This window comes from Triticum dicoccoides, chromosome 4B (assembly GCF_002162155.2).
Source record: "Triticum dicoccoides isolate Atlit2015 ecotype Zavitan chromosome 4B, WEW_v2.0, whole genome shotgun sequence".
Taxonomy (NCBI): domain Eukaryota; kingdom Viridiplantae; phylum Streptophyta; class Magnoliopsida; order Poales; family Poaceae; genus Triticum; species Triticum dicoccoides.
Window position 1 is genome coordinate 3,734,546 of NC_041387.1, and position 10,455 is coordinate 3,745,000.

The window sequence follows — 10,455 nt, forward strand, 5'->3', positions numbered from 1 at the left end:
TGATGATCATCACACTTCTATTTATTTACAACTATGAACTACAACTCAAAACTAGAACAAGATATGACTCTATATGAATGCCTCCAGCGGTGTACCGGGATGGGCAATGAATCAAGAGTGACATGTATGAAAATTTATGCATGGTGGCTTTGCCACAAATACGATGTCAACTACATGATCATGCAAGGCAATATGACAATGATGATGCGTGTCATGATGATGAACGGAACGGTGGAAAGTTGCATGGCAATATATCTCCGAATGGCTATGGAAATGCCATAATAGGTAGGTATGGTGGCTGTTTTGAGGAGGATATAAGGAGGTTTATGTGTGATGGAGCGTATCGTATCACGGGGTTTGGATGCAGCGGCGAAGTTTGCACCAACTCTCAAAGTGAGAAAGGGAAATGCACAATACCGAAGAGGCTAGCAATGATGGAAGGGTGAGAGTGCGTATAATCTATGGACTCAACATTAGTCATAAAGAACTCATATAGTTATTGCAAAAATCTACAAGTCATCAAAAACCAAGCACTACGCGCATGCTCCTAGGGGGATATATTGGTAGGAAAATACCATCGCTCGTCCCCGACGCCACTCATAAGGATGCACAATCTAAGAACACCTCATGTTTGAAATTTGCTACACAACTTTTACCATATGTGCATGCTACGGGACTTGCCAACTTCAACACAATCATTCTTTAAATTCATAATCAGCCAACTAGCATGACTCTAATATCACCACCTCCATATCTCAAAACAATTATCAAGTATCAAATTGATCATAGCATCCAATTCACTTCCTATGATAGTTTTTATTATACCCAACTTGGATGCCCATCATTCTAGGACCAATTTTATAAACATAACAAATACCATGCTGTTCTAAAAGGCTCTCAAAATAATATAAGTGAAGCATGAGAGATTAACAATTCCTACAAAATTAAGCCACCGCTGTGCTTTAAAAAGTATAAGTGAAGCACTAGAGCAAAACTATCTAGCTCAAAAGATATAAGTGAAGCACATAGAGTACTCTAATAAATTCCAATCAAGTGGGTTTCTCCCAAAAAGTGTGTACAGAAAGGATGATTTTGGTAAAATAAAAAGAAAAGACTAATATCATACAAGACGCTCCAAGCAAAACACATATCATGTGGCGAATAAAAATATAGCTCCAAGTAAACTTACCGATAGACGAAGACGAAAGAGGGGATGCCTTCCGGGGCATCCCCAAGCTTAGGCTTTTGGTTATCCTTGAATATCTTGGGGTTCCATGGGCATCCCCAAGCTTAGGCTCTTGCCACTCCTTATTCCATAGGCTCTCACCGGAAGGGCCTTGGAGATGATGTAGAGGCCCTCCGTGGTCGATTCCCCCTCCAGCGGAGCACCGACGAAGGCTCCAAGATGGGATCTCGTGGATACAGAAGGTTACGACGGTGGAAATAGTTTTTCATGGTGCTGCTCGAAGGTTTCAGGGTACGTAAGTATATATAGGAGGAAGAAGAAGGTTGGTGGACGCTCGAGGGGACTGCGCCCACCTATAGGGGGGGCGCCGGGTACCCTCATGGACGCCTCCTCTGTTGCTTGACGTCCACTCCAAGTCCCCTCGATCACGTTTGTTTCAAAAAGATTGCTCACAAAGGTTTCATTCCGTTTGGACTCTGTTTGATATTCCTTTTCTTCAAAACACTGAAATAGGCAAAAAAACGGCAATTCGGGCTGGGCCTCCGGTTAGTAGGTTAGTCCCAAAAATGATATAAAAGTGTAAAATAAAGCCGATAAACATCCAAAACAGGTAATATAATAGCATGGAACAATCACAAATTATAGATACGTTGGAGACGTATCATTAAACAACTATGAAAATCGCTTCGGGACCCCAAAACGGTGACTAATAGTCCACGAAACGGGTCAGAATTGGCCAAAACTGTGAGTGTTGACGACCGACACGTAGAAGCACCCCGGGGTTCGCTAATCGTGGAAATCATTCCGAGACCCCAAAACAGTGAGTAATAGTCCACGTAACGGGCCAGAATCTGCCAAAACTGTGAGTGTAGATGACCGACATGTAAATGCACCCCGGGGTTCATTAATCTTGAAAATGTCTCCTAGACCCCAAAACGGTGAGTAATAGTCCACGAAACGGGTCAGAATCGACCAAAACTGTGACTGTTGATGACCGACACATACACGCACCTTGGGTTCAACAACTATGGAAATCGCTTCGAGACCCCAAAACGGTGAGTAATAGTCCACGAGACGGGTTAGAATTGGCCAAAACTGTGAGTGTTGAGGACGGACACGTAAACGCACCCCAGCGATCGTCAATTCTGGAAATCGCTATGGGACCCCAAAACGGTGGATAATAGTCCACGAAACGGACCAAAATTGGCCAAAATTGTGAGTGTTGATGACCAACACGTAAACGCACCCCGGGGTTGGTCAATCATGGAAATCACTTTGGCACCGCAAAACTGAGGAATAGTGCAAGAAATGGGCTAGAATCGGCCCAAACTACGAGTCTTAACAACCAACACGTAAACACATCTTGCGGTTCGACAACAATGGAAATCGCTTTGGGGCCCCAAAACGGTGAGTAATAGTCCATGTAACGGGTCAGTATTGACAATAACTGCGAGCGTAGATGAGCGACACGTAAACGCACTCCGGGGTTCGTCAATCGTGGAAATCACTTCGTGACCCCAAAACAGTTAGTAATAGTCCTCGAAACGGACCAGAATCGGCCAAAACTATGAGTGTTGATGACTGACACGCAAGCACACCTTGGGATTATACAACTATGGAAATTGCTTCACGAAAACGGTGAGTAATAGTCGACGAAACGGGTCAGAATTGACCAAAACCGTGACTGTTGACGACCGACACGTAAACACACCCCTGGGTTCGTTAATCGTGGAAATCACTCCGGGACCCCAAAACAGTGAGTAATAGTCCACGAAACGGGCCTGAATTGGCCAAAACTGTGAGTGTTGATGACCGACACGTAAATGCGCCCTGGGTTAGTTAATCGTGCAAATCACTTCGGGACCCCAAAACAGTGAGTAATAGTCCACACAACGTGTCAGAATCGACCAAATCTGCGATTGTTGATGACCGACACATAAGCGCACCTTGGGGCTAGACAACAATGGAAATCACTTTGGGACCCGAAAATGGTGAATAATTGTCCGTGAAACAGGTCAGGATCGACAAAAACCGCGAGTGTTGATAACCGACACGTAAACGCACCCTGGATTCGTTAACCGTGCAAATCACTCCAGGACCCCAAAACAGTGAGTAATAGTCCACGAAACAGGCCAGAATCGGCCAAAATTTTGACAGTTCTTGACCGACATGTAAACGCACCGCGGGGTTCGTTAATCATGGAAATCACTTCGGGACCCCCAAACAATGAGTAATAGTCAACGCAACGGGTCGGAATCGGCCAAAACGGCGATTGTTGATAACCGACACGTAAGCGCACCTTGGGGTTCGACAACAATGGAAATCACTTCAGGAGCCCAAGACGGTGAATAGTAGTCCATGAAATGGATCAGAATCGACAAAAACCGCGAGTGTTGATGACCGACACGTAAACACACCCTGTATTCGTTATTCATGGAAATCACTCCAGGACCCCAAAACATTGAGTAATAGTCCACGAAACGGGCTAGAATCGGCCAAAACTTTGACTATTGATGACCGACATGTAAATGCAACCCGAGGGTTTGTTAATCGTGGAAATCACTCCAGGACCCCAGAACAATAAGGAGTGGTCCATGAAACGGACCAGAATCAGCCAAAACTGAAAGTGTTGATGACAGACACGTAAGTGCACCTTGGGTTTCAGCAACTATGGAAATCGCTTGGGGACCCCAATACAGTGACTAATAGTCCACGAAATGGGTCAGAATTGGCCAAAACTGTGAGTGTTGACGACCGACACGTAAATGCACCCCGGGGTTCGTTAATCCTAGAAATCACTCCGGGACCCCCAAATACTGAGTAATAGTCAACGAAACGGGCCAGAATCGGCCAAAACTATGAGTTTTGATGACCAACATGTAAACTCATTAATCTTGAAAATGTCTCCCGGACCCCAAAACGGTGAGTAACAGTCCACGAAACGGGCCAGAATCGACCAAAACTATGTGTGTTGGTAGCCGACACGTAAGCGCACCTTGGGGTTCAACACCTATGGAAATCGCTTTGGGACCCCAAAACGGTGAGTAATAGTCCACGAGACGGGTCAGAATTGGCCAAAACTGTGAGTGTTGACGACGGACATGTAAATGCAACCCGGCGATCGTCAATCATGGAAATCGCTCTGGGACCCCAAAACGGTGGGTAATAGTCCATGAAACGGACCAGAATTGGAAAAAATTGTAAGTGTTGATGACCGACATGTAAACGTACCCGAGGTTCGTCAATCGTGGAAATCACTTCTGGACCCCAAAACTGAGTAATAGTCCTAGACACGGGCCAGAATTGGCCCAAATTGCGAGTCTTGACGACCAACATGTAAGCACACCTTGGGGTTCGAAAACCAACGAAATCGCTTTGGGACCCCCAAACAGTGAGTAATAGTCCATGAAATGGGACAGAATCGGCCAAAACTGCGATTGTTAATGACCGAAACGTAAGCGCACCTTGGGGTTTGACAACCATGGAAATTGCTTTGGGACCCCGAAATGGTGAATAATAGTCCAAGAAACGGGTCAGAATCGATGGAAACCGCGAGTGTTGATGACCGGAACGTAAATGCACCCTGGGTTCGTTAATCGTGGAAATCACTCCGGAACCCCAAAAAAGTGAGTAATAGTCCACGAAACGGGCCAGAATTGGCCAAAACTATGAGTGTTCATGACTGACACGTAAGCGCACCTTGGGGTTCAATAACTATGGAAATCACTTTGGGACCCCAAAACGGTGAGTAATAGTCAACCAAATGGGTCAGAATTGGCCAAAACTGTGAGTGTTGATGACGGACACGTAAACGCACCCCCGGGATCATCAATCGTAGAAATCGTTCTAGGACCCCAAAGCGGTGGATAATAGTCCACGAACAGACCAGAATTGGCCAAAATTATGAGTGTTGATGACCGACACGTAAATGCACCTTGGTGTTCATCAATCGTGGAAATCACTTTGGGACCCCAAAACTGAGTAATAGTCCAAGAAACGGGCCAGAATCGACCCAAACTGCGAGTCTTAACAAGCAACACGTAAACACATCTTGCGGTTCGACAACCATGGAAATCGCTTTGCGGCCCCAAAATGGTGAGTAATAGTCCATGTAACGGGTCAGTATCGACAAAAAATACGAGCGTAAATGACCGACACGTAAACGCACCCCGGGGTTCGTCAATCATGGAAATCACTTCGTGACCCCAAAACAGTTAGTAATAGTCCACGAAAAGGACCACAATCGGCCAAAACTACGAGTGTTGATGACTGACACGTAAGCACACCTTGGGATTATACAACTATGGAAATCGCTTCAGGACCCAAAAATGGTGAGTAATAGTCAACGAAACGGGCCAGAATTGGCCAAAACCGTGCCTGTTGACGACCGACACGTAAACGCACCCCTGGGTTCGTTAATCGTGGAAATCACTCCGGGACCCGAAAACAGTGAGTAATAGTCCACGAAACGGGCCTGAATCGGCCAAAACTATGAGTGTTGATGACCGACACGTAAATGCAACCTGAGTTCATTAATCGTGCAAATCACTCCGGGACCCCAAAACAGTGAGTAATAGTCCACGCAACGTGTCAGAATCGACCAAAACTGCGATTGCTGATGATCGACATAGAAGCGCACCTTGGGGCTAGACAACAATGGAAATCACTTCGGGACCCCAAAATGGTGAATAATAGTCCTTGAAACGGGTCAGGATCGACAAATACCGCGAGTGTTGATAACCGACACGTAAACGCACCCTAGATTCGTTAATCGTGCAAATCACTCCGGGACCCCAAAACAGTGAGTAATAGTCCACGAAACGGGCCAGAATCGGCCAAAATTTTGACAGTTGATGACCGACATGTAAACGCACCGCGGGGGTTCGTTAATCGTGCAAATCACTCCGGGACCCCAGAACAGTAAGCAATAGTCCATGAAACGGACCAGTATCAGCCAGAACTATGAGTGTTGATGATAGACATGTAAGTGCACCTTGGGTTTCAACAACTATGGAAATCGCTTCGGGACCGCAAAACGGTGACTAATAGTCCACAAAAGGGTCAGAATTGGCCAAAACTATGAGTGTTGACGACCCACACGTAAACGCACCTCGGGGTTCGTTAATCGTGGAAATCACTCCGGGACCCCAAAATAGTGAGTAGTAGTCCACGAAATGGGCTAGAATCGGCCGAAACTATGAGTGTTGATGACCGACATGTAAACGCACCCCGGGATTCATTAATCTTGAAAATGTCTCCCGGACCCCAAAACGGTGAGTAACAGTCCACGAAACGGGCCAGAATCACACAAAACTGTGAGTGTTGATGACCGACACGTAAGCGCACCTTGGGGTTCAACAACTATGGAAATCTCTTTGGGACCCCAAAACGGTGAGTACTATTCCACGAGACGGCTCAGAATTGGCCAAAACTGTGAGTGTTGACGACAGACACGTAAACGCACCCCGGCAATCGTCAATCGTGGAAATCACACTGGGAGCCCAAAACGGTGGGTAATAGTCCATGAAACGGACCAGAATTGGCCAAAATTATGAGTGTTGATGACCGACACGTAAACGCATCCGAGGTTCGTCAATCGTGGTAATCACTTGGGACCCCAAAACTGAGTAATAGTCCAAGACACGGGCCAGAATTGGCCCAAACTGCGAGTCTTGACGACCAATACAGCACACCTTGGGGTTCGAAAACCAACGAAATCGCTTTGGGACCCCAAAACAGTGAGTAATAGTCCACGAAATGGGACAAAACTACGATTGTTGATGACCGACACATACGCGCACCTTGGGGTTCGACAACCATGGAAATCGCTTTGGGACCCCAAAACGGTGAATAATAGTCCACGAAACGGGCATGAATTGACGAAAACCGCGAGTGTTGATGACCGGGACGTAAATGCACCCTGTGTTCGTTAATCGTGGAAATCACTCCGGGACCCCAAAACAGTGAGTAATAGTCCACGCAACGGGTCAGAATCGACCAAAACTGCGATTGTTATAACCGACACGTAAGCGCACCTTGGAGCTCGACAACAATGGAAATCGCTTCGGGACCCCAAGATGGTGAATAGTAGTCCATGAAACGGGTCATAATCGACAAAAACCGCGAGTGTTGATGACCGACACGTAAACACACCCTGTATTCGTTATTCGTGGAAATCACTCCGGGACCCCAAAACAATGTGTAATAGTCCACGAAACGGCCCAGAATCGGCCAAAACCTTGACTGTTGATGACCGACATGTAAATGCAACCCAAGGGTTCGTTAATCGTGGAAATAACTCTGGGACCCCAGAACAATAAGGAGTAGTCTACGAAATGAACCAGAATCAGTAAAAACTGTGAGTGTTGATGACTGACACGTAAGTGCACCTTGGGGTTCAACAACTATGGAAATCGCTTGGGGACCCCAAAACAGTGACTAATAGTCCACGAAACGGGTCAGAATTGGCCAAAACTGTGAGTGTTGACGACCGACACGTAAACGCACCCCGGGGTTCGTTAATCCTGGAAATCACTCCGGGACTCCAAAATGGTGAGTAATAGTCAACGAAACGGACCAGAATCGGCCAAAACTGTGAGTGTTGATGACCAACATGTAAACGCACCCCGGGGCTCATTAATCTTGAAAATGTCTCCCGGACCCCAAAACGGTGAGTAATAGTCCACGAGACGGGTCAGAATTGGCCAAAACTGTGAGTGTTGACGAGGACACGTAAACGCAACCCGGCGATCGTCAATCGTGGAAATCGCTCTGGGACCCCAAAACGGTGGGTAATAGTCCATGAAACGGACCAGAATTGGACAAAATTGTGACTGTTGATGACCGACACATAAACGCACCCGAGGTTCGTCAATCGTGGAAATCACTTCTGGACCCCAAAACTGAGTAATAGTCCTAGACACGGGCCAGAATTGGCCCAAATTGCGAGTCTTGACGACCAACATGTAAGCACACCTTGGGGTTCGAAAACCAATGAAATCGCTTTGGGACCCCAAAACAGTGAGTAATAGTCCATGAAACGGGACAGAATCGGCCAAAACTACGATGGTTAATGACCAAAACGTAAGCGCACCTTGGGGTTCGACAACCATGGGAATCGCTTTGGGACCCCAAAACGGTGAATAATAGTCCAAGAAACGGGTCAGAATCGATGGAAACCGTGAGTGTTAATGACCGGAACGTAAATGCACCCTTGGTTCGTTAATCGTGGAAATCACTCCGGAACCCCAAAACAGTGAGTAATAGTCCACGAAACGGGCCAGAATTGGCCAAAACTATGAGTGTTGATGACCGACACGTAAGCGCACCTTGGGGTTCAATAACTATGGAAATCACTTGGGACCCCAAAACGTTGAGTAATAATCAACCAAATGGGTCAGAATTGGCCAAAACTATGAGTGTTGATGACGGACACGTAAACGCACCCCTGGGATCGTCAATCGTAGAAATCATTCTAGGACCCCAAAGCGGTGGATAATAGTCCATGAACAGACCAGAATTGGCCAAAATTATGAGTGTTGATGACCGACACGTAAATGCACCTTGGGGTTGATCAATCGTGGAAATCACTTCGGGACCCCAAAACTGAGTAATAGTCTAAGAGACGGGCCAGAATCGGTCCAAACTGTGAGTCTTGACAACCAACACGTGAACACATCTTGGGGTTCGACGACCATGGAAATCGCTTTGGGACCCCAAAACGGTGAGTAATAGTCTATGTAACGGGTCAGAATCGACAAAATCCGCGAGCGTACATAACCAACACGTAAACGCACGCCGGGGTTCATCAGTCGTGGAAATCACTCCGGGACCCCAAAACAGTTAGTAATAGTCCACGAAACGGACCACAATCAGCCAAAACTGCGAGTGTTGATGACTGACACGTAAGCACACCTTGGGGTTATACAACTATGGAAATCGCTTCAGGACCCCAAAACGGTGAGTAATAGTCGACGAAACGGGTCAGAATTGGCCAAAACCTTGACTGTTGATGACCGACACGTAACGCACCACGTGGTTCGTTAATAGTGGAAATCATTCTGGGACCCCCAAACAGTGAGTAATAATCGACGAAACGGCGTGAATCGGCCAAAACTGTGAGTGTTGATGACTGACATGTAAACGCACCCTGGGGTTCGTTAATCGTGGAAATCCCTCTAGGACCTCAAAACAATGAGTAGTAGTCCATGAAACGGGCCTGAATAGGCCAAAACTACGATTGTTGATGACCGACACGTAAACGCACCTTGGGGTTCAACAACCATGGAAATCGCTTTGGGACCCCAAAACAGTGAATAATAGTCCACGAGACGGGCCTCAATTGACGAAAACCGCGAGTGTTAATGACCGGGACGTAAATGCACCCTATGTTCGTTAATCGTGGAAATCACTCCGGGACCCCAAAATAGTGAGTAATAGTCCATGCAATGGGTGAGAATCGGCCAAAACTGCGATTGTTGATAGCCGACACGTAAGCGCACCTTGGGGCTCGACAACAATGGAAATCGCTTCGGGACCCCAAAACGGTGAATAGTAGTCCATGAAATGGGTCAGAATCGACAAAAACCGCGAGTGTTGATGACCAACATGTAAACACACCCTGGATTCCTTAATCATGGAAATCACTCCGGGACCCCAAAACAATGAGTAATAGTCCACGAAATGGGCCAGAATGGGCCAAAACTTTGACTGTTGATGACCGACATGTAGATGCAACCCGAGGGTTCGTTAATCGTGGAAATCACTACGGGACCCTAGAACAATAAGCAATAGTCCATGAAACGGACCAGAATCAGCCAAAACTGTGAGTGTTGATGACAGACACGTAAGTGCACCTTAGGGTTCAACAACTATGGAAATCACTTCGGGACCCCAAAGCAGTGACTAATAGTCCACGAAACGGGTCAGAATTGGCCAAAACTGTGAGTGTTGACGACCGACACGTAAATGCACCCCGGGGTTCAATAATCGTGGAAATCACTCCGGGACCCCAAAATAGTGAGTAATAGTCAACGAAACGGGCCAGAATCGGCCAAAACTGTGAGTGTTGATGACCGGCATGTAAACGCACCCCGGGGTTCATTAATCTTGAAAATGTCTCCCAGACCCCCAAATGGTGAGTAACAGTCCACGAAACGGGCCTAAATCGACCAAAACTGTGAGTGTTGATGGCCGACACGTAAGCGCACCTTGGGGTTCAACAACTATGGAAATCGCTCTGGGACCCCAAAACGGTGAGTAATAGTCCA